At 43.8% G+C, this 25,139-nt stretch overlaps 2 long non-coding RNA genes across 7 annotated transcripts in view; one reads left to right on the top strand and one right to left on the bottom strand.

Moving 5' to 3' along the window:
• Positions 1-25,139, top strand: part of LOC110124441 (uncharacterized) — a 233,423-nt gene that overhangs the window by 140,597 nt on the left and 67,687 nt on the right. For all 4 annotated transcript variants that reach the window (XR_011491245.1, XR_011491244.1, XR_011491246.1 and 1 more), the window contains exon 2: positions 20,744-20,823. This is a non-coding gene — a long non-coding RNA (uncharacterized lncRNA). The remainder of the gene's footprint in view (positions 1-20,743; positions 20,824-25,139) is intronic.
• Positions 3,322-25,139, bottom strand: part of LOC110124442 (uncharacterized) — a 240,987-nt gene continuing 219,169 nt past the window's right edge. For 2 of the 3 annotated variants that reach the window (XR_011491247.1, XR_011491250.1), the window contains 3 exons: positions 18,077-18,202; positions 5,561-5,731; positions 3,322-5,282 (listed from right to left, as the gene is read on the bottom strand). This is a non-coding gene — a long non-coding RNA (uncharacterized lncRNA). The remainder of the gene's footprint in view (positions 5,283-5,560; positions 5,732-18,076; positions 18,203-25,139) is intronic. The other variant, XR_011491248.1, reaches the window with a different exon arrangement.

A 25,139-nucleotide genomic window follows, 5' to 3' on the forward strand; every position in this document is an offset into this window, starting at 1 on the left:
TCGGCCTCCAGCTCTAGCCGGTTCCTGTGTGCTCACTGCTCCTCCCTCAGCCAAACAGAGGGAAGTAAAGAAGGTAGAGATCTTCGTGGGCTGGAACTGAATGCCTGGGATGTTATGACCTTTAATAGGAAAGGAAAGATGTCTCCTGAAATGAGAACTGGTAGTCTTTAGGAGAAGGCTCGGGGATAGGAGGTAGACCCACAGAGCTTCAGGGGGGTTTGCCCTGGGAGAGGGGCTGCTGCCTGCAGGAGCATTCCTGAGTGGCTGAACATCTGGCCTAACCCTAACATATGCCATTTGAGCCATTAAGGAGAAATAAGCAGGAAAATGTTAAGAAATGTGAGTATTCAGAAAATGTAAAAGCAGGGACTTTATGCAGGGAAGTGTCTAAAATCTGTCAATGTCAGTATTTCTGCTGCTACCCCAGAAGTTTACATGATCTGAAACCCTTACCTTTATTTTGAGTTTACCCTCTTTCCTGGGGAAGATTCTGGATTTGGAGTGCAGTGTCAGGCGTGCTGTTGCACTGCAAGCTCCCAGAAACTGACCAGAGGATCTGGTGGAAATCCCCCAGGGCTGGGAAGGGGTGCCTGCTAGCAGTGTAAAGATGTATTTTCCACAATTTAAGTAAGACCCGTTTCTCAGCCATTCCTCACACTCAGGAATCCTACATGTTTATTCTTTCTGATTTTAAGATTCTTAACCTGTGACTAAAAGAAAATGGGTCAAACCCCATCCTACCCAATGTCAGGGGATGTTCTCATTCTTCGGGAGTCCTTCGCATTGCTTACTTTGGGTGTTTGCCTAAAGGAAGTTAGGGATTGGAAAACATCTGGCTCTACAGATTTGGGGAGGCAATTCAGTGTAATTTGTTGGTAATAGGATTTGATCTGTGCTAAATCTGAATGTCTGTGTTATTTCAATGGATTTAATGAAGTTTTGTTTGTTGTTGAGATATGTGCAATGTCCCTCATCCTGTCTTCTGGGGACCCCAGGTGGGAGTGATCAGGCAGGCTGATAATAATAGTATGCTTTATAAGGAGGCATTACTTTGTCAGGGAGTTCAAATATGATCTCATTAATATCTTACCTTGGGGAAAGCTGAAGGGAGAGGAGATGAGTTATTCTAGAAGGAAAAAACACATGTGTGAAAAGAGTTATGAAATAAGGACCAACCTCACCAATGCTACCTGTGGTGGTAAGTTTCCAAAGATGGCTCCCTCAATGAGTCATGCCTTGCATTATTCATGCTTTGTGTACTTCTGATTTCTTGCATCTGGCAGGTTCTGTGACTTGCATTTGACTGATGAAATATGGCAGAAGAGACACTGTGTGACTTCTAAAACTGATGCATAAGACATTTTACATCTTCTTCCTGGGGCTCTTGAAATGCTCATTCTTTGGACACTTAGAACCCAGCTGCCACGTGGTGAGAGGCCCCAGCCACAGGGAGAGGACACACACAGGTGCTTCAGTGAACAGCCCCAACTGAGCTCCCAGCCAGGATCCACTGCCAGCCTTGCGAATAGTCATCCTAGATTTTCAGCCCAGGGGAACCTGGGGACAACTGAGTCCAGCTACCCTCTGACTGCAGAAGGATGAGATAGTGTAAGTGATCACTACCCACTGAGCCTTGTTCACCTATGGAACTGTCAGACAAATTAATAGATTATTTTAAGCCCCTAAGCTTTGGGGTAGCTGATTACATAGCCATAGCTGATCAGAGCACCACGCTCAATGTTTGAGTAGCTGCTGCTCAGTGGAAACTAAACCTAGTCCTCTTGGAGCAGCTGTTCAATACCGAGGATCCCTGAACAAGCTTTTGCTGGTGCTTTACGGAGACAACCTCCACACTGTTCCTCTCAGCAATGGATTTCCCTCTTTGCTTCAGAAAAGGCAAGTCTCCTCTGGATGGGAAGGAAGCATGGTGGTTGTAGGGGCAGGAAAAATAAAGTGGGGAATAAGAGGCAACTTTATCAGGTAAACCCATAGTAGGAGACAGGCTGTAAGTTCAGATACCCATAAGTGCTAGTAAGGCAACAGGATGGAACAGCGAGGGTGTGAGACACTAGGAGTGGTGGAGACTGTGTTGAAATAGTGAGCACACGACTATGTGAAGGGGCAGATACTACAGCCCAAGACGGCCACTGTGGCCATTGTGACCTGGCTGTCTCATTTTCAAAGTGAAGTTAGAAATCCATTTCTACTTTAAAAAATTTATTTTTTTAATTGGTGGAAAATGACTTTATGATTTTGTCTGTTAGTTTATGCCATACAAGGCAAATCAATCATAATTTTATATATATATATATATGTATCTTCCTTCCTTCCTTAGCCTCCCTCCTCTCCCTCATTCCACTCTCTAGATCATCATAGAGAGCCAGGCTGGGCTCCCCATGTTACTTAGCAACTTCGCACTAACAATCTATTTTACACATGACAGTGTATATATGTCAATGCTACTTTCTCAATTCGTCCCACCCTCACCCTCCTCCTCTGTGTCCACAAATCCATTCTCTCCTAGGTTCATCAGTACCATTTTTCTAGATTCCATATATATGCATTAATATATGATACTTGTTTTTCTCTTTCTGGCTCGCTTCACTCTATATAAGAAGTTTTAGGTTCATCCACCTCACTACAACTGACTCAAATTCATTCCTTTTTATGGCTGAATAATATTATACAAATGTACCACAACTTCTTTATCCTCTCATCTGTTGATGGATATCTAGGTTGCTTCCATGTCCTGGCTATTGTAAGTATTACTGCAATGAATATTGGGGTACATGTGTCTTATAGAATTATGGTTTTCTCAGGTTGTATGCCTAGTAGTGGGATTGTTGGGCCATATAGTAGCTTCATTCCTAGCTTTTTAAGGAATCTCCATACTGTTTTCCTTAATGGCTGTTATCAGTTTACATTCCCACCAACAGTGCAGGAAGTTTCCCTTTTCTCCATTTCTTTAATGTAAAAATTTACTGTGTGTGGGGGTTTTTTTTTAACACTGGCAATGAATTTTAAATATTTTTAAGCACTGTATAAATACAAATACGTGGGACTCCAAGGTCTGCTAGTTTGATGTCTCTACCATAGATAGGAGGATGAAACCCAGGCCAGCCTCATTTCAGCGCCCCTGCCCTCCCAAGGAGAACAATCATACTCTTCAGTGTACTATGGTTTACAAAATGCTTTCGCCTCCACATTCGACTTGAACTTCTCGACCAGGGACTTTTTTTTAAGGTAAATAGGCCCAGGGAGGTTTGGGGCTTTCCCTGAGTTAATGCTGCTCTTGGTGGTGGGGGGGGGGGTGTCTCTGGATGAAGAGACAGTGGAAAAACTGAGCTTAGGATGATACAGTCAATTCCGGGCAGCTGAGAGGCAGAGAGGAGGCAAGATGAGCAAGGTGAGGAGCTGCTCTGGGGCCCCTCTGAAGTTCCCCAAGTCTTACACTATGGTCAGGACTGACATCTCTGACTCTCTTCAGAAAAACAGGATGAATGCTGGTGTTGCCAGCTGAGGGCTGGGCCCTAGAAGATCTCTCTCCTTGTTGCCTGTAATTACTGAATCTGAATAGCTTCGACCTCAGGTTCAAGGTTCCCCCTGGAACTTGGAGAGAAAGGGGAAAGCACATCCTCCACATCCAGTCCCTCCTTCAGACAAAGGAGGCAATGGTATGGATTGCTTATGCTCACATCCCCCTCCCCAGGACCCACAGGCTGGAGGAAACCTTTGAATCCACGCATCTCCTGTGGCCGCCAGGTCTGGGTGCACAGGTGGGAAAAATCTTCATTCAGACAAAACGCGCGATTTAACCCAGAAGGTTCTAGTTTCCTAATGAATCGAGGAGGCTGCCCAGGGGCCAGACTGTGAACTCCCAGTTTGTAAAGGACTTGGTGAGGGCTGGTCACTCGGTCACTAATGAACACACACACCCCTCCTTCAAGGGCAGCTCTTCCCTCAGTGCTCCTGCTGCACACAATGCCACACACAGAAAGGAAAGCAGCACAGAAAAAAGGAAAAATAAAAAGATTTCAGATTCTCTTACTCTATTCTCCCTCCTTCCCGATCAGTATTTTTCTCCCTGGGGATGGAAGGCACACAGGTGCCCTCACCACCCACGCCCCACCCGGCGCACCTGCCGCCAATCTTCTTCCCCCCCTAGGGTAGTGACCTGGCTTTAATGCAAATAGAAAAAAACCATAGGGACGCTTTTCTGGGAGGCTTGGTGGAGCGGATGCGCCTGAAGCTTAGCACATCCGGGTACCGCGCTCAGGCTGCCCATGTGAAAGCCTCACAGCAACAACGCCATTGTCTGTTACTTTCCCACTGTCCCCTCAGCCGCTGGGATCAAAGCAGATGACAGACAGACAAATGGTGACCTGTCCAGTCTGGCTGTTGGATGCACCTGGCTCCCGGCAGCACTCACGGGAAGGGAACCTTACATCTATGATGGACAACACGCCAGGTGCTTCCACCGCATCCTCCTGTTTCAGCTTCTCTGTAGCCGAGAGTCAGACATGGCTGTGTGTGGTTCATCGGGGAGAGGCCGTGCAGGTGGTCCAAGATCGCACAGAATATAAGTGGTGAAAGCACGTCTGTGAACCCAGGGCAGTCTGCATCCCAGGCTGTCGGCGTTTACCAAGCTCAGGCCACCGAGATAGAAATCTGTCAGCCCCACTCTTCCAGGGCCAGCGCTAGGGCACGGCTGTGCACGCCGTGAACCGCTGGCCCTTGGGGCAGCGTCCTCACCGTCTCTGCGAATGGCACATCAAGAGTTGTGTGGGGTGCATCCTGTACCCCTGAGGTGGCAGCCCTGCCTCCCACCACAGCAAAAGTAAAATTTTGTTAAGTAACAGATTCTCTGTTGGAGGTTGGCTGGGATAAAGTGTTTTAATCAGCTACCCCAAATTTGGACGTCTAAGAATTCTAAGAAATAACGCAATATTTTTATTTGGTTTAGCAAAAATTCCCGTTTTCAAGTTGTTGTTGACTGCTCCACGCCCTGGTGTTTATGGAAGTTAATTTAGAACACCTGCCTCGGAACCAGAAGGCATCAAGTCTTACCTTCTGGGAGTTGAACTTGCGGTGTGAGAGGCTTGCTCAGCTGAACTGGAGAATAAGGAGTCATTCCCTCCAGTAGGAAAAACAAAAAACTAGGTCTTAGGTAGGGCTCCTCAGCTCCTTTCAGTGGCTCCTCTCTGAAGCTGGTGGGGGAGCCAGTGTTTCCGGGAGGGACGGATCCAACTCTGCCAGGAGTCTGACACACCCTGCAGGCTAGCCTAGGGAAGGAGCGCTGTTAGCTGCCTGCATGAAATCCTGGAGGGAACTTCCTAATCAGAAGAGAAGGGCCCTGGTGTCAGGCCCCGGGAAGGGGGCAGTGGGAATGTGTGAGGAAGGTATCATGTCTGAAAAGAGTGTGATGAGCCAGGCAGGGATTTTAATATTCACGTCAAAAAGGGTTTTAGATGCATCATGGGCAATAATCTGCTTTAATTAATTCAATTTGCCATAAAAGATGCCACTTTTTATATGACATGTGAGAAAATGCCATGCTTACCTTGCTCAGTTAGTACCGTGGCTTTCTGTGGCCAGAACCCACTACACACAGAACCCCTGGGGTCAGGTCACTGTAGCTGGTGGGTCTGCTGGGACGCTGTTTAACCACATGGCTCAGGTCACTATAGACTGGGTCTGTCTCTCTGGGAAGATGCTCCTGCAGGTCCACTGCCTCATGGGGAAAAAAAAATTGATATCCAAACGCATGACTATAAATTATCCCTTGTTTCATTTCACTTTCTCCTGATACCTGTCAAGCCACCAAGATAAAGAGAGCTTCCTCAGCCTAGCAAGCCTCTTATCCTGAACCCAGCCAGACAATCCACATTCAGTTCCCTTAACCATCCCATACCTCCTGTTTCCCAGTGCACATCATTAATCTATACAAAGCACATGTCGCCCCCAAATAATTGGCAAATGTCCTCTCTCAGCATAGTCAGTGGGATCAGATAAACAACTGGAAATTTAGCCACTCCACTTTCTATCCCGTAGAGATTAAGAAAAAATTGCACATCTAGGAACAATATGTGCAAAGGTGGTCTCCTGGCAATTTGCAGCCAATTACAAGTGTACATTGCTTTGCACAATGGATGTGCTACTGAAAAGGTTATATGCAAATCGAATTTTTGTAAATTGAATTATATTTAACATGCGCCAAGGGAACTGGCTATTTTAGGGACACCAAAGTTGAATTCATTTTGTGGAGCAGGGAACCCTTTGTAAAGCAAATTATCATCCTTCAATTCATATATTCTTTGATAAGGTCAGGTTTTATTATTTTGGACCTTTTTGAACTAGAGCATACCTACAGTGTTAAAATGGTAATAATAGGATATTCAGATCCTTTCCCAAATTCTAGAAGTAAAAGGAGAGAATGAAAACTAACTTTGATTCTACTCCTAAAGGAAAGGATGAACTGGAAAACAGGGAGACTTTCCAGCCTTGACTGGCCAGGCCCCTAGATTGTTAAGTTAAAGTAAGATCCAGCCTAACCAGGGCCTTCTTAACACTTAGGCCCTCTTAACACAGGGCCTGGGGCCTATCATCTTTTTAAGGACCCAGCAAATGTCTGAAAACTGAAAGAACACAGAGGAAAATTGCAAATCAAGATTAATAAATGTTTAATTAAAGATCTATGAAATGTAACACCATGTCAACTTCATTAATTGTTAAGTTTGGTATTCATGAAAGTTTAATTACCTAAGAATTAGAAAGGAAAAAATCAAACTTATTATTCACAGTTACTATAATGGTTCACATAAAAAATACAAGGGAATCTATATACAAACTGTATCAGTCAATGGAAGTTGGATTATGTTGTGGTAACAATCCTGAAACATCAGTGACTTAACACAACAGCAGTTCATTTCCTTCCTATGCAGTCTGTTGAAGTTCTGAGTGACTCTCTACTATGTAGTGATTCATCAACCCAGACTCTGCTATCTCAAAGCCAGGTGTCCACACTTACTTCAGCTGGAGAAGAGAAAGATGAGAAAAATCATGCAGGAGCTTTCCACTGCTTCAGTCTAATAATGACCCACGTCACTTGCACTCCCATTTCATTGGCCACACTGGTCACATATCCCCTTACTGTAGGGTACTTAGAAAGTGTTGGCTTTTTTTTTTTTTTTTCTTGGTATGCTCAGGGAGACCTAGTAATATCTATCATGTAAACTATTCAATTAATAAGAGCTCAACAAGGGAATTCCAGAAAAACATCTGCTTCTGCTTCATTGACTATTCTAAAGCCTTTGACTGTGTGGATCACAACAAACTATGTAATAATATTCTTAGAGATGGGAATACCAGACCACTTTACCTGCCTCCTGAGAAATCTGTATGCAGGTCAAGAAGCAACAGTTAAAACTGGACATGGAACAACTGACTGGTTCCAAATCGGGAAAGGAGGACATCAAGGCTGCATATTGTCACCCTGCTTATTTAACTTATATGCAGAGTACATCATGAGAAATGCCGGGCTGGATGAAGCACAAGCTGGAATCAAGATTTCCAGGAGAAATATCAATGACCTCAGATACTCAGATGACATCACCCTTATGGCAGAAAGTGAAGAGAAACTAAGGAGCCTCTTAATGAAAGTGAAAGAGGATAGTGAAAAAGTTGGCTTAAAACTCAACATTCAGAAAACTAAGACCATGGCATCCGGTCCCATCACTTCATGGCAAATAGATGGAGAAAATGTAGAAATGATGTCAGATTTCTTTTTCTGGGGCTCCAAAATCATTGTGGACAATGACTGCAGCCATGAAATTAAAAGACGCTTGCTCCTTGGAAGAACAGCTATGTCAAAAACCTAGACAGTGTTTTAAAAAGCAGACATCACTTTGCTGACAAAGGTCTGTATAGTCAAAGCTATGGTTTTTCCAGTAGTCATGTATGGATGTGAGAGCTGGACAATAAAGACGGCTGAGCACCAAAGAATTGATACTTTCGAAATGTGGTGCTGGAAAAGACTCTTGAGAGTTCCTTGGACATCAAGGAGATCAAACCTGTCAATCCTAAAAGAAATCAACCCTGGATATTCATTGGAAGGACTGATGATGAAGCTGAAACTCCAGTACTTTGGCCACCTGATGCAAAGAACTGACTCACTGGAAAAGACCCTGATGCTGGAAAAGATTGAAGGCAGGAGGAGAAGGGAGCGACAGAGGGTGAGATGTTTGGATGACATCATGGACTTGATGGACATAAGTTTGAGCAAGCTCTGGGAGTTGTTGATAGACAGGGCCTGGCATGCTGCAGTCCATGGGGTCGCAAAGAGTCAGACATGACTGAGCGACTGAACAATAATAACAGCAAGATCAATATACCCAAATCAATAGCTTCCCTATACATCTGTAACAATTAGAAAACGTACATTTGAATAGATGTCAGCTTAAAATGCAACCAAAGCCATTAGAACAAATCTAACAAAAGTTGCACAAGCTCTTTATAATTATTAAACTTTATTGGAGAATAGAAAAGATGTTAGTCCTCTCCAAATTAATCTATAGACCAAATGCAAATTTGATTTAAACACAGAGTTTTCAGTGGTGATCAGTAAGCTGGTTAAGTTTGGGTATTTCTGCATGATATTACTAGAGCATAATTCAAAGTTACTGCAAGAATCAAAAGCAGGTAGCACAACAGAACAAGGTCAGACAGAGATGTCTGTAAAGACAGTAACAAAATGGTCCAAAAGGTATTGTGACTCAGAATACAAAGTCCACCGGGAGGTAAATGAAAACTGCCTCCCAAACGTGGTTGACTGTATGTCCCTCTCAGTTCAAGGAGCCTAAGACCCAGGAGGTAGTGAGATATGGAGGATGGGGAAAGGAAGCAGATTATGGGGAAAGTAAAATCATAAAGAGAAATGTCTACTTTTGACCTTGAGCCTTAACCACATCCATGTAATTTATGCACAAAGGATTTACTCTTATATATATTTTTTGAAATGGAAAAATCCATACACATCATGTTCCCTCAAGGGTCTGAACACTTGCAAATCACTGGCTACCTAATTCCTTTCACCTATATTTAATTAGTCAAAGAAGCGGGTCATGAAATGGAGATTTCTCCACCTTCAATAAATAAAACACAATTTTCTTAAAAAATTATAGATTTATATCCAGTTTTCTTTTTGATCCCCGTTACATCAGTGACAATGAATAAAGTAGCTCCTTAGTATTTGCTCTGAAGTCAGTTGCTTTGAATGCATGTCAGGTAATCCTAAAAACAAATTCCACAAACCTTTGTGGGGACTCTCAGACGAATTCTGAGCATGAATACAAAGAGTGTTTCCACAAGGAGCCGTGTGCCTCACACCCCCACTGTAGGCTACCGTTAGAGCAAGACAGTGCTGACATGCCTGTGTGCTGTCTATCCACATTTCACACAAGTCTGTGTCAACAGCAATAACCTGATCAGAGGAGCCTTAGAGGCCTCTGAGAGTCACTCCTTTGTTCATTCATTCATTTGTATCAAATCAGCATCAGACTCTTAATATGCACAAGACACTATGTTAGGCTCTGGACACCATCTATTTACAGGTCTGCCAAGTTTTACAATCTATTTTCTTTGTTAGAAGCACCAGCAAGGACATCACACCTCTCAGGGAGGGACTGTTCTACTTAGCATTGGAAATTGTGCTGTGGCTCAGCAGGGAAAATAGATCACTAAAGATTAATAAAGATCACTACAGGCTAAGGAGATTCTACGTTCTCATTTATCCCAGAATGACCCTGGGACTTCAGTCTGAAATTAGTATAAGGGTAATGGGGGTAATGCCTTCTCTCTGGGTATAATAATGGCACATTTCTAGCAAAACTGATGGCTGTAGATATGGGACAAGGGAGGTCCTCTGTGTAACGGAGGCTAGAAAGTTCTGTGTCTACCTATCAGTATTGGTATAAGGTAAGACTAGTTTACTCCTGGTTGTAGGAAGGCCATCATAATCACCTTCAATATGCTTCACTTGATGACTTCTAATTAACTGCATAAATGTAGGATGAGTAATCAGCCATCATCTTCGGATTAGAGGGAAAGTATGAGAATCCTTGAGTCAGTCGCCTCTGATAGCAGTCCTCGAGTTGCTCTGCTGAACTTGGTACTCCTCTAGATCTTGGCCCGTTGTTCTCGGGGAACCTCTGGAGTTGCCTAAAGGGAGTCAAGCCTCAGGTCGTGTTTGATGGGGAACGGGGGATGGCTCTGGAGTCAATGCAGGGGAAGCGGGCCTCATCTCGAGTTGATTTGGGGCTGGAGACGCGGGTTCAATCCATGATTCAGGACCCTGTGAGCAGGATTCATGGAGAAACCATTCAGCCCTCTGCGCTTCAGTTTGCTCATCTGTAAATCAGGGACAGCAGTGTCCTCTTCTAAGGTTATTGTGACAAATAAGACACCATGAGAGACGTGCAATCAACGCAATGTCTGCCACGAGGCAGGTACCCAGATAAGCACTGAAGGAACACACAAACAGGAATGGGAAAGTAGCTCGTGTATCAGTAGAAGTTGGAGAATAGGACACAGCCCCAGGAATTCCACGAAGGAAAGAATCGGTCTTTTTCTTCTTACTCTGTTTCTCTTTCTTTCTGCCTTGGGCCAAGTTGGGCCAGGAGGGTCACCAGAAAGACCCAATGCTGAAAAGCTAACTTTTCTGAATTATTGGGGACACATGAGAGGAAGGGGTTACAGTGCTTTTTGAAATTGCTCAATCAAATAGGATAGTCCTAGGTCTACAGAAATTCCATAATTTCAAATATTCTTCATTAAAGATACTTATACTGAAACAGTATATAACCTTCCTGCCTGCAGTAATAGCTTAAGAGGTTGGGGGTGTTGAGGGGGAGGACCACAAAGTCATGTACTCTGGGCTCAGCACTCAACAAAGAGCTTTGAGAAGTTAACTGCCACTGTCTTTGAGGAACTTGATCTCTGGTCTCTTTCCTCCCTCACCATGATTTTACATGCTCTGCTCTCCAAATAGCTTGGAGAGTTGCCATGGAAGATGATTTGTATATCTGTAAGAACTTCAAATGTCACAGCCATCCTTCAAACAACTTCAGACAATTTCTGAATGTCTTAGCTCCAGTTTACTGATCTCTAAAATGGAACACAATTCCTTTGACATTGGATAAAGAAACAAGACAGTGTAGAAAAAGCACCAGCCACAAATTAGGTGCTAAGGAATGTTAATGTTGATTCTCAGTATCTCATACAACCTTCTGATCCTCAGTTCATTCTGTAGGATGAATTAATGGCCACTGTTTTTCATCAGCATAGGATAAACTGGGAAGAGATGATGTCAAGGGTATGTGAGATACCTGTGCATCTATGCCGTGGGCATGGCATGTGGGGGAGCTGTAGACCCTGGCCTGGGCCTACTTATTCTTTGTGGGGTTGCCACTGTGGGTAGGGTCCTAAAGGGGGCACTGTTTTCCATCTTCATAGAGAAGCTCTGGCTTGAGTCAGTGGAGTGGGCCTCTGCCACCCTTTCATTCCTCACTGTCTCTATCCCTTGGGGGAAGGTGCTTCTAGTAAACTCTCCGCAACAGGGGTGGGTGGGGACTCTTAACTGTGGTCGTTCGCTTCCCAGGTCTCGGCATGTCCACAGCCTCAGTGACAGGATGCATAGCATCAAGATTTACAGTGTACATCTATTAAGAGTCTAGACTTCTCCCAACAGCACATGGGCGAGTTTGGCCCAGTGTGGGAAACACAAGCCAGCAGATCTGCAGTGCGAGAGAGCAAGGTGCAAGCAGCCAGGGTCAGGGTCCTGAGCCAGCAGGGCGCCTGTCAGGGCTGCCCATCCCATTCCCGAGTTTGCTTAAAATCCTAAGCTGCATTTCCCTGTGATATGAACAAGTCCTTGTTCTCCCACGCAGATGAGGACTTGGTAGTTATTAAGAAAAGCTCAATTGTCCCCCTTGGCTTATCATTACTAACCAGGCAAAGGAAAGCTTCAGCCCACCATTGATTTAGATTAGCACCTTCATTTCAATATTATTAATTATCCAAGTTAGCATATGGCATGTCAACATCAAATCCCTACTTTTCAAAATTAACTGTTTCATTTGCAACTGCATGGCTGTACCTGCTTTCTTTCATGCTTCCAAGGACCAAAACAGAAATATCTCAAAGATACGGTCTTAACTGTCGTAAAACAAGGTCCTTGGACTGGGACTGAAGAGTTTCTCCTTTTATGGGAGGCCACCAGCTTCATTTTTTGAGGTGACAGTTCCATAATAACTTAACATTTGCCAAAGTTCTCCATTGCATTCTGTGCAAAGTAAACAGAAGGGTTAATTTAGTTCTCTAATCTCTTGTTATAAGCCTAATTATTTTACATGTCTTCATTTCATTAATGAATTGCTGCTTTTTACATGCAGCTCCTTCCCCATTGCTTTTGTTTAAACCTCCTGGTGGGAAGGGATAGATTAATTTTGTTGTGCCTTAATGAAACTGTATGCTACATTAGATTTAACCATTTGGCATGCACTGCCAACATCACCATTATGCATAATGAATTATTTTTTGTGAGTCCCAAACTACTATAGACCCTCAGTGTTCTCCTTCAGATATTGTGACTAGGCGGTGGGCAGGACAGGACAGCAAGCTCATTGTCCGTCACATCTAAGGAAACCACCCGCTAGCTTTTTACTTTCTGTCACCTGCATAGTAGAGTCTAGACCTCCCCTTGCCATGGGGAGCCAAGGTATCCAGTTGAATTCCAATGAGCATCTCAAATGAAACTAACAAGTTGATTTTGAGGTGTGGGGGCTAAGCACTGTGCTAGGCACCTTAAGGCAGAGCAAAAATTTACCTAGAACAAGGACTCACTGTTGCTCCTGTGTCTGCAGGACGTCTGGGGCCTGCCTGGTCTTGACTGGGCTCAACTAGTAGTTCTGCTTCAGGCTACAGTGTCGGGGGCAGCTCTGTTCCTCCTGTCTCCATTTTTTCCTTTTGAGATCAGCAGACTAGGCAACATCTGTTCTGCTCTTGTTGATGGCAGAAGCTCAAGAAATCAGGTAGAAAGAAATGAACAAGGCCTTTTAAGGCTTAGGCTTGGAACCGACACACAATTACCTTTTCCCTTTTATTGTTGGCCAAAGCAAGTCACAAGGCTAAGTTCAAAGTCAAGATGTAAGGAAGTATTCTCTTCTCTGTGTTGGCCAAGACAAAAAAATATACTCACGGGGACTGGCAAATAATTGGAGCCAATAATTAAATTGTTTATAAGCTTCTATGGGTTGGCTAAATTCTAGGGTTCAGTTCACTTCAGTTGCTCAGTTGTGTCTGACTCTTTGTGACCCCATAGACTGCAGCACACCAGGCCTCCCTGTCCATCACCAATTCCTGGAGCTTGCTCAAACTTATGTCCATCGAGTCAGTGATGCCATCCAACCATCTCATCCTCTGTCATCCCCTTCTCCTCCCACCTTCAATCTTGCCCATCATCAGGGTCTTTTCCAATGCGTTCGTTCTTCGCATCACATGGCCAAAGTATTGGAGTTTCAACTTTAGCATCAGTCCTTCCAATGAATATCCAGGACTGATTTTCTTTAGGATTAATTGGTTTGATCTCCCTGCAGTCCAAGGGACTCTCAAGAGTCTTCTCCAGCACCATAGTTCAAAAGCATCAATTCTTCAAGGCTCAGCTTTCTTTATAATCCAACTCTCACATCCATAAATGACTACTGGAAAAACCATAGCTTTGACTAGATAGCATTTGTTGGCAAAGTAATGTCTCTGCTTTTTAATATGCTCTCTAGGTTGGTCATAGCTTTTCTTCCAAGGAGCAAGCGTCTTTTAATTTCATGGCTGCAGTTAACATCTGCAGTTGATTTTGGAGCCCAAAATATGAAGTATCTCACTGTTTCTATTATTTCCCCATCTATTTGCCATGAAGTGATGGGACCAGATGCCATGATCTTAGTTTTCTGAATGTTGAGTTTTAAGCCAACTTTTTCTCTCTCCTCTTTCACTTTCAATAAGAGGTGATGAAAGTCCATTTAGTCCTCTTTGCTTTTTGCCATAAAGGTGGTATCATCTGTGTATTTGAGGTTATTGATATTTCTCTTGGCAATTGTGATTCCAGCTTGTGCTTCATCCAGCCTGGCATTTCGCATGATGTACTCTACCTATAAGTCAAATAAGCAGGGTGACAATATTCAACCTTGATATACGCCTTTCCCAATTTCAACCAGTCTGTTGTTCCATGTCCGGTTCTAACTGTTGCTTCTTGAGCTGTATACAGATTTCTCAGGAGGCAGGTAAGGTGATCTGGTATTCCCATCTCTTGAAGAATTTTCCAGTTTGTTGTGATCCACATAGTCAAAGGCTTTGGCATAGTCAATAAAGCAGAAGTAGATGTTTTTCTGGAACTCTTTTGCTTTTTCAGTGATCCAACAGATGTTGGCCGTTTGATCCCTGGGAGTTCACGGTTCACATACTGTTGAAGCCTGACCTGGAGAATTTTGAGCATTACTTTGCTATTGTGTGAGATGAGTGCAATTGTGCAGTAGTTTGAACATTCTTTGGCATTGCCTTTCTTTGGGATTGGAATGAAGATTAACCTTTTCCAGTTCTATGGCCACTACTGAGTTTTCCAAATTTGCTGGCATATTGAGTGCAGCACTTTAACAGCATCATCTTTTAGGATTTGAAATAGCTTAACTTGAATTCCATCACCTCCACTAGCTTTGTTCGTTGTGATGCTTCCTAAGGCTCACTTTGGTAGTCACCCCCCATATTTCAAAGCTGAAACCATTTAATCTCACAGTTAAGTCAAATCCAACCCCAGCCAAGACCTAACATCATACAGTTTCCTGCCTCAAGCCAAGACTAGTTCCAGAATCTGGGCATCTTCTTTTCTCTTCCAAAGATTTGTTGATTTCACCTGCTTTTCTCAGTCTTCATCATCTCGACTGGCAATAGTGTCCTAACCAGCTCCCTTCTCCAAGTCCCCTGCAACCCCATCCACCAGAGGTGTTTCCCATCACCTCTGGGACAAAGTCATGGCTCACATGATGTAGATTCCATGTTCTGACAGCTTCTTCTCCAGCCTTGTCTCTCTTCTTTGCTGTTATGGTGATTATCCCCTGGGTCTTTGCATAGACAGTCCCCCTGACAGAATCACGCTATCACTATTGCTCATCCTTTAAGATTCAGTTCAACTGTCATTATGATTTTTCACATATTGCATAGCACATGTTCTGTAAGATATATGTGTATATATATATATATATATATATATATATATATTTCTTTACCAGCTAAGCCACAAGGAAAGCCTGTATATGTGTGTGGTGTAGTGTTAGTCTCTCAGTCATGTCTGACTCTTTGCTACCCCATGGACTGTAGCCCATGAGACTCCTCTGTCCATGGGATTCTCCAGGCAAGAATCCTGGAGTGGGTTGCCATTCCCTTCTCCAGAGTATATGTGTGTATGTATGTGTATATATGAGAATGTTCAAGGAATAATGGACTTGATTCTTTCTGATACATCATAAATGCATAGTTATTAAAATTTAAACTGTCCATCCACATACCCCTAAAGATTATCTTGTGTTCCCCTATAAGTTTGCCTACGTCTTCAAAACAGTGAGGAAAGCCATCTGGCTGCTTAAAACCATAGAGTTGGAGGGGGCTCTGAGAAGCCAATCATTCTGTCTTTGGCAAGTTCATTGCTTAAATGGCATAATATTTAAGTTGTTAACATTTCTTGAGTGTTTCCTACATGCTGAACACTGTTCTACATGATTGACATGTATTCACTCATTTAATCCTCATAATAACCCTATGAGATGACAATGAAATCATCTCTAACATACAGAAAACAAGATAGAGCCTCGGAGTGGTTAAGTAACTTTCTCAAGATCACCAGCTAATGAGAGTGGACCTATCTGTTCCAACTCAACCATATGGCTAGAATCCATGCTCTTAGCCTATCCATATGCTATCCCCTCTAGTCGAGTTTACTGCCTCTGGTATTCTATAGGTGAGACTGTCCTCAGCACCTAGACTTTGCTTCACTGCAGCCTGTTTTCCCTGGGGAAGGGAGGACTATCTGATCAGAAAGCAGGCCAGAGACCTAGAAAAGGTAACCTTTGGAAATGGGCCACTCAGTAGTCTGTGATTCTCTGGTCTTGCTTTGAGTTCTTTGTGGCAGAAGCCAAACTGGTATCATTGTGACAGAATCCCCAGCTGCTGGCCATTTCTGCTAGCCTGTGCATCTTTTTGTCTCCAGAGGTAGCCTGAACTTTCCAAGCTCTAAGCAGGAAAGCTTTGAAACCAAGTCATCCAATTTCTGCCTGAAACTTACAAGTGCCACCCCTATTGAACACAGCAGTGCCTCAGCTTTTCTACAGAAGAACCTTCAGGCTAGGTGCTAGGGCTCCTGCTTCATGCTATCTATGCTTTACTTGCCCTAGCTTAAAAACAAAACAAAACAAAATCCTCGCTTGAGTCATTTCTGCATCTGATTGTTTGGGAGTTTTGTGGAAACTGTGCATGTCAATTAAGCAGCTCATTCTTGTCACATGCCTGTCACATTCACTGGGAACCAGCGTGTCTCCACTTTTGAAATGACGCAGCCCAGATGCTATTGATCAGCTCGGTGTCTCTCGGAGAAACCCATGCTCAGCTATGTCCCTATGGGTGATAAACAGGATAGATGCCCTTATCTCCCGATAAAGTACTTGTTATCTACAAATGTATAACTCAGAGGGAATTACCACCAATATTCTTTTAATTGGAAATATCTTTCTTCTTCCTAAGCAGATACGTGCAAGCTCCCTTTCCTGCAGAATCCATCCATAGAAACGGAGCATGTGTGTGAGAGACAGGCTGTTTAATCTTTCCCTGTAATCAGCTCCCGCGAGCCCAAATGCTGAGTCTGTAAAAGTAGCAAGCCCGGGCGCTCTCCTGCTAGACACTGGCATGGCCCTGCCCCGCCCTTTCTTCCTGACTTTGGCAGTGGGACTCCTTGGAAAGCAAGCATTTCCCACCTTGAATGAGATTCTCCATCAGAATCAGACACCCTGGAAAAATAGAGCTTAGGCAACATGGCTATTCTGATCCCATTATTGATAAGCTCTTAGAGCTCATCAATGAAATCAGAACTTGTTAATCCTGTACATTCCTCCCCCCGCCTTGACTTTTAATTACAGAAGAAAGAAGCAATGGATAACTTCTGGGGCTGCAGAGACACCAAGGCTGTCAAGAGAAAATTAAATTTACAGTCAGAGAGTTTTGTTTTCTCAAGTGTCCTTGTAAAATGCAAAAAAGGCTCCTGGCATCACCAAGGCAATTCAGCCGGTTTCCTAAACTGGCAGGGTTTTCCTCGAAGAAGCCCTCCTTCCTTTGCCAAGAGAGTGTATTAATGACAAGGACTGGACCTAAAGGGAACTCATTCAGAAGAAAACTGCATTAAAAGAACATTAAGGGCGATGTTTTAAAGTCTGATTTAAACTCATGAAAGCAAGGAGATTTATTGTTGAAGCCAAATCGTCGAGCTGACGCGCCCTGCCTGGTAATGCATTCTGATTGGAGCACCGGGGATTGAATCCGCTCAGAAACATCACTCATCAGGGCCCGGCGATCCAGCTGGGCAAGAGGAAGACAGCCATGGGGGAAACAGGCTGGGGTGGCACGTTTCTGAAGGCAGATGGACTAACATCCCATGGGGGCCAGCCCACCAGGGAAGCAGGAAGAAGAGGAGGGTGCTGCCAGCTGAGATCAGCCTTGTTGACAGGAGCAGACAGCTTAGCAGCCTTTGAGCTTCCCATGGCTGCTGGGGGCAGGCAGAGTGGAGGCACCCCATGGAGAAGCTGGAAGCTTGGCAGGATGTCCCAACCCCTGTCCTCTGAATTATCAACTCCTCCTGTGATTCTCTTTGGCAAACCCTCCTGCAAGCAAGTAGATCCACAGCAGAATGGTTGCCCCTCTTACTCCAACCTATTGCTCTGTTTCCCTTGACTGTACTAGGCTTTGGAGGAATACAGTGCAGATCTCTTACCTGTGCTGCAGACCTGGACTCTAGCCAAAAGGCCGGCCGCTTGCCATCTTGCCATCTTGCCAGTCAGGGTCTGATTTCTAGATTGGAAGTGTTAGTACCTGTGCTGGAAAGGCACAGTGGAGTCTCCTGGAAAAAAATCAAAGAAATCAAAGAAAACAGCCTCAAGCTTGTGTTCTTCCCTCCCCTCCTAGTGCAGGGGTGATGCCAGAGTACTTGTCACCTCTCCCAATGCCAGCTTTTAGAGTTCAGCCTGCCATCGCATCACAGTCTAGTCCATGTAGCAGCCACACTGCAGGACAGCTTGGTGCTTTTTCAACAAGGGCCTAGAACTGATTCTGTTTCAGGCTTTTCCAGTGTCCCTGTGCCTGGACAGACATCCATCCCCTGGTGTCTAAATCACGTGGAGTCCTTACTGTGTATGGATATAGCCTTGTCTTTTCAAGTGATGGGATCTGAACAGCCAAGGGACTGTAGGGGTGGATATGAAGTCCTTTGCCACAATTAGAGGACCAAAGGGTGTCACCCGGGGAGAGACATGAAAGCCTTTGGTGAAGGCAAAACTGGGGTCTGAGATGAGGAAAGCCCATTGGAGTCAGGGTGCCAATGTGTCTCAGTGACAACGTGAGTGGACAGTCAGTTTTCCAGGTGATTAGCAAGGGTTGTGTGATCCTCTCATCAAGTGTCCATTCATCTGTATCTTTTTTTTTTTGTCTTTTTTTTTTCATTTATCATTCATCTGTATCTTGAGTGCTTCACAGTATCAGGATGAAGCTGTGTAAACAAATACAGTGAATGTGACAAATATAATAGAGGAAGGTACCATTTTCTAATCACAAGCAACTGGGAAGAGAGGGTCGGGGAGGGCTTCCCGGAGGTGCTGGCTACTGAGTTGGATCTTGAAAGGGAAATAGATACTTGCTAAGACAGTAAAGGGTGGTGATTGGGGGTGGGGTGAGGTGAAGCCCAGAGCAGGGCCTGGGTGGCCAGTTTCCTCGGAGAGGAGGGAGCTGTAAAAGCAGAGACTGGAAGTGTCCTCAGAAGCATGACTGCAAAGGTCCTCTGCATCTTGCTAAGAAATATTAACATTCCCATGCTGTTGGCGGGCTCCCCTGGTGGTTCAGTGATAAAGACTCTGCCTGCAACGCTGGAGACCCACTTCAATACCTCGGTTGGGAAGATCCCCTGGAGAAAGGCATAGCAAACCATTCCAGTGTTCTTGCCTGGAGAATCCCATGGATAAAGGAGCCTGGTGAGCTGTAGTCCATGGGATCGCAAAGAGTTGGACATGACCGGGTAACTAAACCGCAGGAGCAGCATGCAGCCAATAGGAAGCAATTGAATATATTTTAGATGGCTTGTGAATTATTCTTGTTTGAGACCAAGACTGGTCTCAAACCCAAAACTGACCATGTTGCTATCCTATTTGCAATATTAAGAGAGAGTGGAGGAGAACCACATTGTTTTGAAGCTGGGCTGAAAGCTGTGAACTTCCTCCCCAGAAAACTGCTTCTGTGGTCACAGTTTTGCATATAATTTCATGGTTTTCATGGCCCCCCTAAAGCCCACCCATAAACTGTAACTTATAAGCCCTCACTCTAAAGGTATCTGTGGGAAGTAATTTGTTCCCTAGGGAGAATTTCATAGTTCTTAGGGGGTGTGTGCAGCAGTATTTAACAAAGATATGTCACAGCGCCTATAACTTTCAGATGGTTTAATAACAAATCTTCAGAAGTGTATGTGTATGTTTTGCGGGGAGAGAGAAGGAGGCAGAAGCAACTGGGGCAAAAAGTTAACAATTGATGAATCTAGGGGAAGAGTATATTGATGTTCATCCCAATTTCTTTCAACTTTTCTATACCTTGGAAATTTTTTAAAATAAAAGCAAAGAGAAATAAAATCCTTGCTCGAGGCAGAAGTAGAAGGAATGAATATCAAGTGATGGATTTTATTCATTTATATTCCTTCACTATATACTATCCAAATACCTACTATAGCTGTTCAATATTTAGTTGGAACAATCAATAGGAATTAGTGCCTGATGGGAGGTGGAGGGGTGGGGAGATGATGGAGGAGACACAGTGATGGAGCTTGAGTGGCCAGCATAAATGACTGGAGCTCATTCACAAAGAGTCCAGAAGGCTGAAGGGCAGCGGGCCAGAGGAGTGGCGATGAATCCGATTCTGTGGGCGGCATTTTGAAAGGCATGTTAATGAACTTGAATGAGTCTGAGGGAGAGCCACCAGAAGTAAGGGGAACTAAGACAGTGGTACATGAGAAACGGTGTGGGCCAAGGACGGGGAGATACGTGGGAAGAAATGAAAGTGAGTGAGAAGTCTACAAATTATCTGCAGATGTGAAAAAATCCAGGAAAAGTTGTAGGCTTGATTTATGTGACCTAAGAGGGCTACCCACAGAAGATGGCTGAGAGTTACAGACACAGACTGGGTCTAGGGTGTGGAGGGAGCTTCGTCTTCACTGCGCTGTTGGACAGCTCTGCAAGAGGCTCTGTTTCAGGCACAAGGGCTGGCTGGAGTCAAAGCTGATCAAGGCAGGGCCTCGATTTGGAGTGGCACAGGCAGTGTGGGATGAAAGAAGAGTTTCACTGCTTGACACAGACCTTCACAGTCTTATAAAACTTATAACTGGCTATTCAATGTCTCCATCCAGGCACTCAGGATGACTGAAATTACAACACACACAAAATTCACGAGAATTATGGTGGAAAATAGAAATTCCAGCTGTCCTAGGTAAGTAGCTGTTTCCACAATTTCATGGTTCCTCCCCAACCAGTTCCTTGCACCACCACGACACACACATAGTGCTAAAATGAGTACGGGCCTTCTGGAGTGACATTTGAACATAAAAGAAAGGTAGGAGTCTTCTTAGAGGGAACAGGAGGAAGAAGTTCCAGGTGAATGAAGTAGCAGAACGGAAGCTAAACCATCTGTCATCCTCCCCCGTCTTCTTTCAGGGAAATGGGTTAGAGAACTGAAGGGAAACCTGGAATATGGAACCCTAGTTTATTCTAAGGCCTTGTCTGCTGTGTCCTGTCCTATCCTATTCCAGGACTAACTTATTTATCTCCCTGGTCTGAAGGCTTCACTGCTGGTCAGGGGCCTAAGGTAAAGCCCAGGGGTTCCCTTCTGGAGGTGTCTGAACTCAAGTGCCTGCAGGATTTGGTAGAAGCCCCCAAACTTATTTTGCTTTCAATATGTCTCCTCTCTGTCCCCCAACTAAGCACAGAAAGAATTGTGTAAATTGTGTCCCTATGACCCTTCCCCCAAACTGCTCTGGCTGGTTCCCTCTCTTCCCAAAGGAAGATATGGATATGGCCTTTAAGAGTTCTCAGGAGACAGCTGCCAGGCCATCAACATCCACCCCTCCTCCACATCTCCAAGGCTAGCATGTATGGAGCATTTTCTCTGTGCCAAGCGTCTTGTGGCCTCTTTACATGCATTTCATCCTCATCGCAGCTCTATGAGGAAGATGCAATTAACCCCTTTCTACAGATGAAAAACAGAAGCTTAGAGCATGTAAATAACTTGTCCAAGGTCACTGGACCAGGATGTGAGAGGGCAAATAGTGGGATCCACATAGGGTTGACTCCAGAACCCAAGCTCTTAAAAATCCACAAGCCAGCTACGCTGTCTCCTTCTAGAGGCTTCGGTGGATTCTGAAAATGATAATCAACACTGAAACAGTGATACCGTTTTCAGGCTTTGTTCTAAGGACTTTACATATATCAATTCCATTAACTTCAAAACAATCTTATGAGGTCAACACTGTTGTCAACTGAGATAAACAGATTGAGGCACAACGAGGTTAAGTAAGTCGCCCAAGGTCAGAACTTTAACTCGTGATCAGCTCTTATACCTGTGTCTCTATGGCACTGTATTTAAAAAGAAAAGCAGGCAGAGTGTGCATGTGTGAGTTGCAGAGAAGCATCTTCTCAGGAATGACACACCCAGCCTGTACTCGGGGTGCCTCACTGTCCCAACACCACACTCACCAGCCAGAGACTATCGGAATGACAGTCATGCACACATCCCTTCCCAGTCATCCTTGTCCCTGGAATCCCACACACTGTGAGAGAAGAATCAGGAATGTTTCCTGAGCTAGAGGGAGGGCTTAATTTTCAAGTGTTAATAATGTGAAACTCAGGAGAAACATGCTCATACTGTGAAAATCCTATAAGATATTAAGTTTTTTTTTTTAAATTAGCATATTTACTCTCAATGTTAGAAAGGAAAAAGATCCTTGCTGCTGGCATTTATTCATAGTTTGCTTATCTCAGCCTCCATGCAAAGCATTTGGGTACCTTTTTTCCCCCTGCCATCAATAAAAAAGAGAATCACTAATTTGTCTATGAAGAAAGGAAAAAAAGAGAAGAAGGATAGGTAGGAGGGAGGGGATGGACAAAGAAACCCTTTCTTCTTAGATTGATCTAGCAGAGCATGGGGATAGTAACATAATCTGAGCATCTAAATCCGCCTGGTCTTACCGACTCCCATTTGTGAAGTGGTTATTTTTGCCTTCATAGGAAATATTTTGATTTACCATTTTCATTATATGTAACCTTCCTTACATCTAAGAGTGGTTTGTCCCAGGGTGACATTCGGAATTTATTTACGATCGGCTTGGCCAGGGCCCCAACCAGTCAGAGCAGGCACTCCCTGCTCCGTGGTGCCTGTGAAAGCAAACCCAACCTCGGACCTCACACATCATTGATCCAGAGCTTTAAAATAAGACCCATGGGAAAATAATAGAGCAACGTATCACTCTTCCCAGATCGTTTCCCCTAGGATTTAAATAATCTAAAACCTAGCCAAGAATCAAGACAGATCAGCCAAAAGACAACTGAGCAACTTGATGGATCTAGAAGAAGGTCTTGGTATCACAGCTCACACTCCCTGCTCGCAGGAGACTTCAGACAAGGGGTTCTGTGCCAGTGGTTTTGATTTTGAAACCACTTTTAATGTTCACTTTGTCTTCATCAATCAGTAGACTGGAAGCTGGAAAGGGAAACTACAGGGGAAAGGATTAGTGCTGGAGACAGTATATATCGATGACAGCAAAGAGAGATAAGGAGACAAAAGAGCGGGGGAGATCCCCAAGAAACAGATGTAGTAACTCTAAAGACACGAGTCTGGGGTTATTTAGTGCAGGGCAAATAGCCCTGCATGGCCCAAGCAATATCCCCAGAGAGCAGAGAATCATCACAATTATACATGGTGATGACTCTGGCCATCAGGAAAAGATGAATTTATGTTCTGAATTAAAAAAGGAAGATGAATGCAATAACAGGAAAGATTTATAATATATACAAATATTAAAACTCTTAAAAAATCTAATCCTTAAAAGAATAGCTTGCTATGTCAAAATGTGTCATAGGCTATGAAACTTTGTTTAATGTTTCTTTGTTTACTTTATGTGTGCTCTTATATATACTTACGAATAGATTATTCCATAGAATAAAGGAAATGGCATTATCTTTGAGAATGTTGACGACTGGGTTTTACAAAGAATTTAATAATCATGAGGTAATAGGAGAGGAGAAATTGTTTTTTCCATAATTCCATGAAGACTAGAACAATCCTTTGGCTGGGTTGAGCTGTTTTGCATCCTAAAAGCGGTGGGAGAAGACGGTTGAAGGACTGGGCTACGCCTCCCAGGGCCTTGTGGGGGTGTGAGTTCCATGTTGCAAGAAGCCTCCCTTATTGGAAGAGAGTGGGGCAGCAGAAGAACCTACAGAATGATATAAAGCTAAGAGGTCAGAATCCAACCTCTTCTCAGATATGAATCTAATCAACTTACCAGATTCTCAGTGTCCGTGAGGGAGGGTGGTTTTTTTTTGTGTGTGTGTGTTTTTTTTAATGTGTGAAAACCAGCTAAGGAGCTGTTTTTTCTGTGTACTAGCTGGCTACACATTAAATTAACCTTAGACTCTTGGATTTAGAAGTAGGGGAAGAAAGCAAGCGGGAAGTAAGGTCACAAACTTGAAGGAACTGTACAGAGGACTGATGGGTTCAGACTTGGAGGATTTGGACCAATTTACCCACATCTCTGAAGATCAGGGGAGCCCACTGGAAATCTAGATCTCTGTCTTTGTCTCTCCCTCTCTCACATATGCATGTTGCATGTACCTATGTATATTTTTTAACAATAATAGTTGTCGAATACCTATTGAGGATAGGTGCTATGCTAAATAATTTTTATATTCGTGATTTCATTCAACTTTCATGAGGTAAGAATTATTACTGTGAAGAGATTGATGCTCAGAGAGGTTAATTAGCTTGCCCAAAGTCAAAGTCACACAGCCAAAGAATAGTTACTATAAAACACATTCTTCCTGCTAAGCCCCAAGCAGATTTTAATGTACCAGGAAAAGCTGCTCCTCTTTATTTCCAAACCCACATTCCCTCAAATACTCAGGGTGTCTGTCTTCTGGGCGTCAAGTTACTAAACCTTGACAACAATGAAGAATTTTAATGTTCCAAGATTTCAATAGATCTGGAGTGTATGTGGGAAATTGAAGACACGGATTTACTGTGGGACAGGGAGGACAGCCATATCTTGTAGATTTAAGGTGTTTGCTGTGTATACATGTTAGGAGTGGTTTTCTTCTGCTACCACCACTGCCAGAGATAAAGCATGAATGATATCGAGTTCATGGGACTGATCTCCATCAGCGGCAGAATATATCCCAGCCTCATAGGAATAAATACAAGCATGTACTGATAATTACGCCTTGATACACGGAAGAGGATATAAAAAACTCTCAATTTGTCTAGTGCACTGTGAATAATAATGCTGTCCACGTGTTCATAATGCAAAGCATTTAAAGCTCTATTGTTATTTTCACAAAAAACAACTTTGGGCAAAGCATGTTTTCAGTACTAAGCTGGAATGTGGAGTTTATCTCACAGTGCTATGCTGCCTTTTCTAACTGGCATAAATTCCTGGTATTTAAATGCATCAGAGACACTCTACCTTCACTTTGAAATGAGAGTGTCTTACGGAATGCCAAACAGAGCCCTTGTTTCCTGACTTCTGACCTAGCTCA

The sequence above is a fragment of the Odocoileus virginianus genome, chromosome 14 (genome assembly GCF_023699985.2).
Source record: "Odocoileus virginianus isolate 20LAN1187 ecotype Illinois chromosome 14, Ovbor_1.2, whole genome shotgun sequence".
Taxonomy (NCBI): domain Eukaryota; kingdom Metazoa; phylum Chordata; class Mammalia; order Artiodactyla; family Cervidae; genus Odocoileus; species Odocoileus virginianus.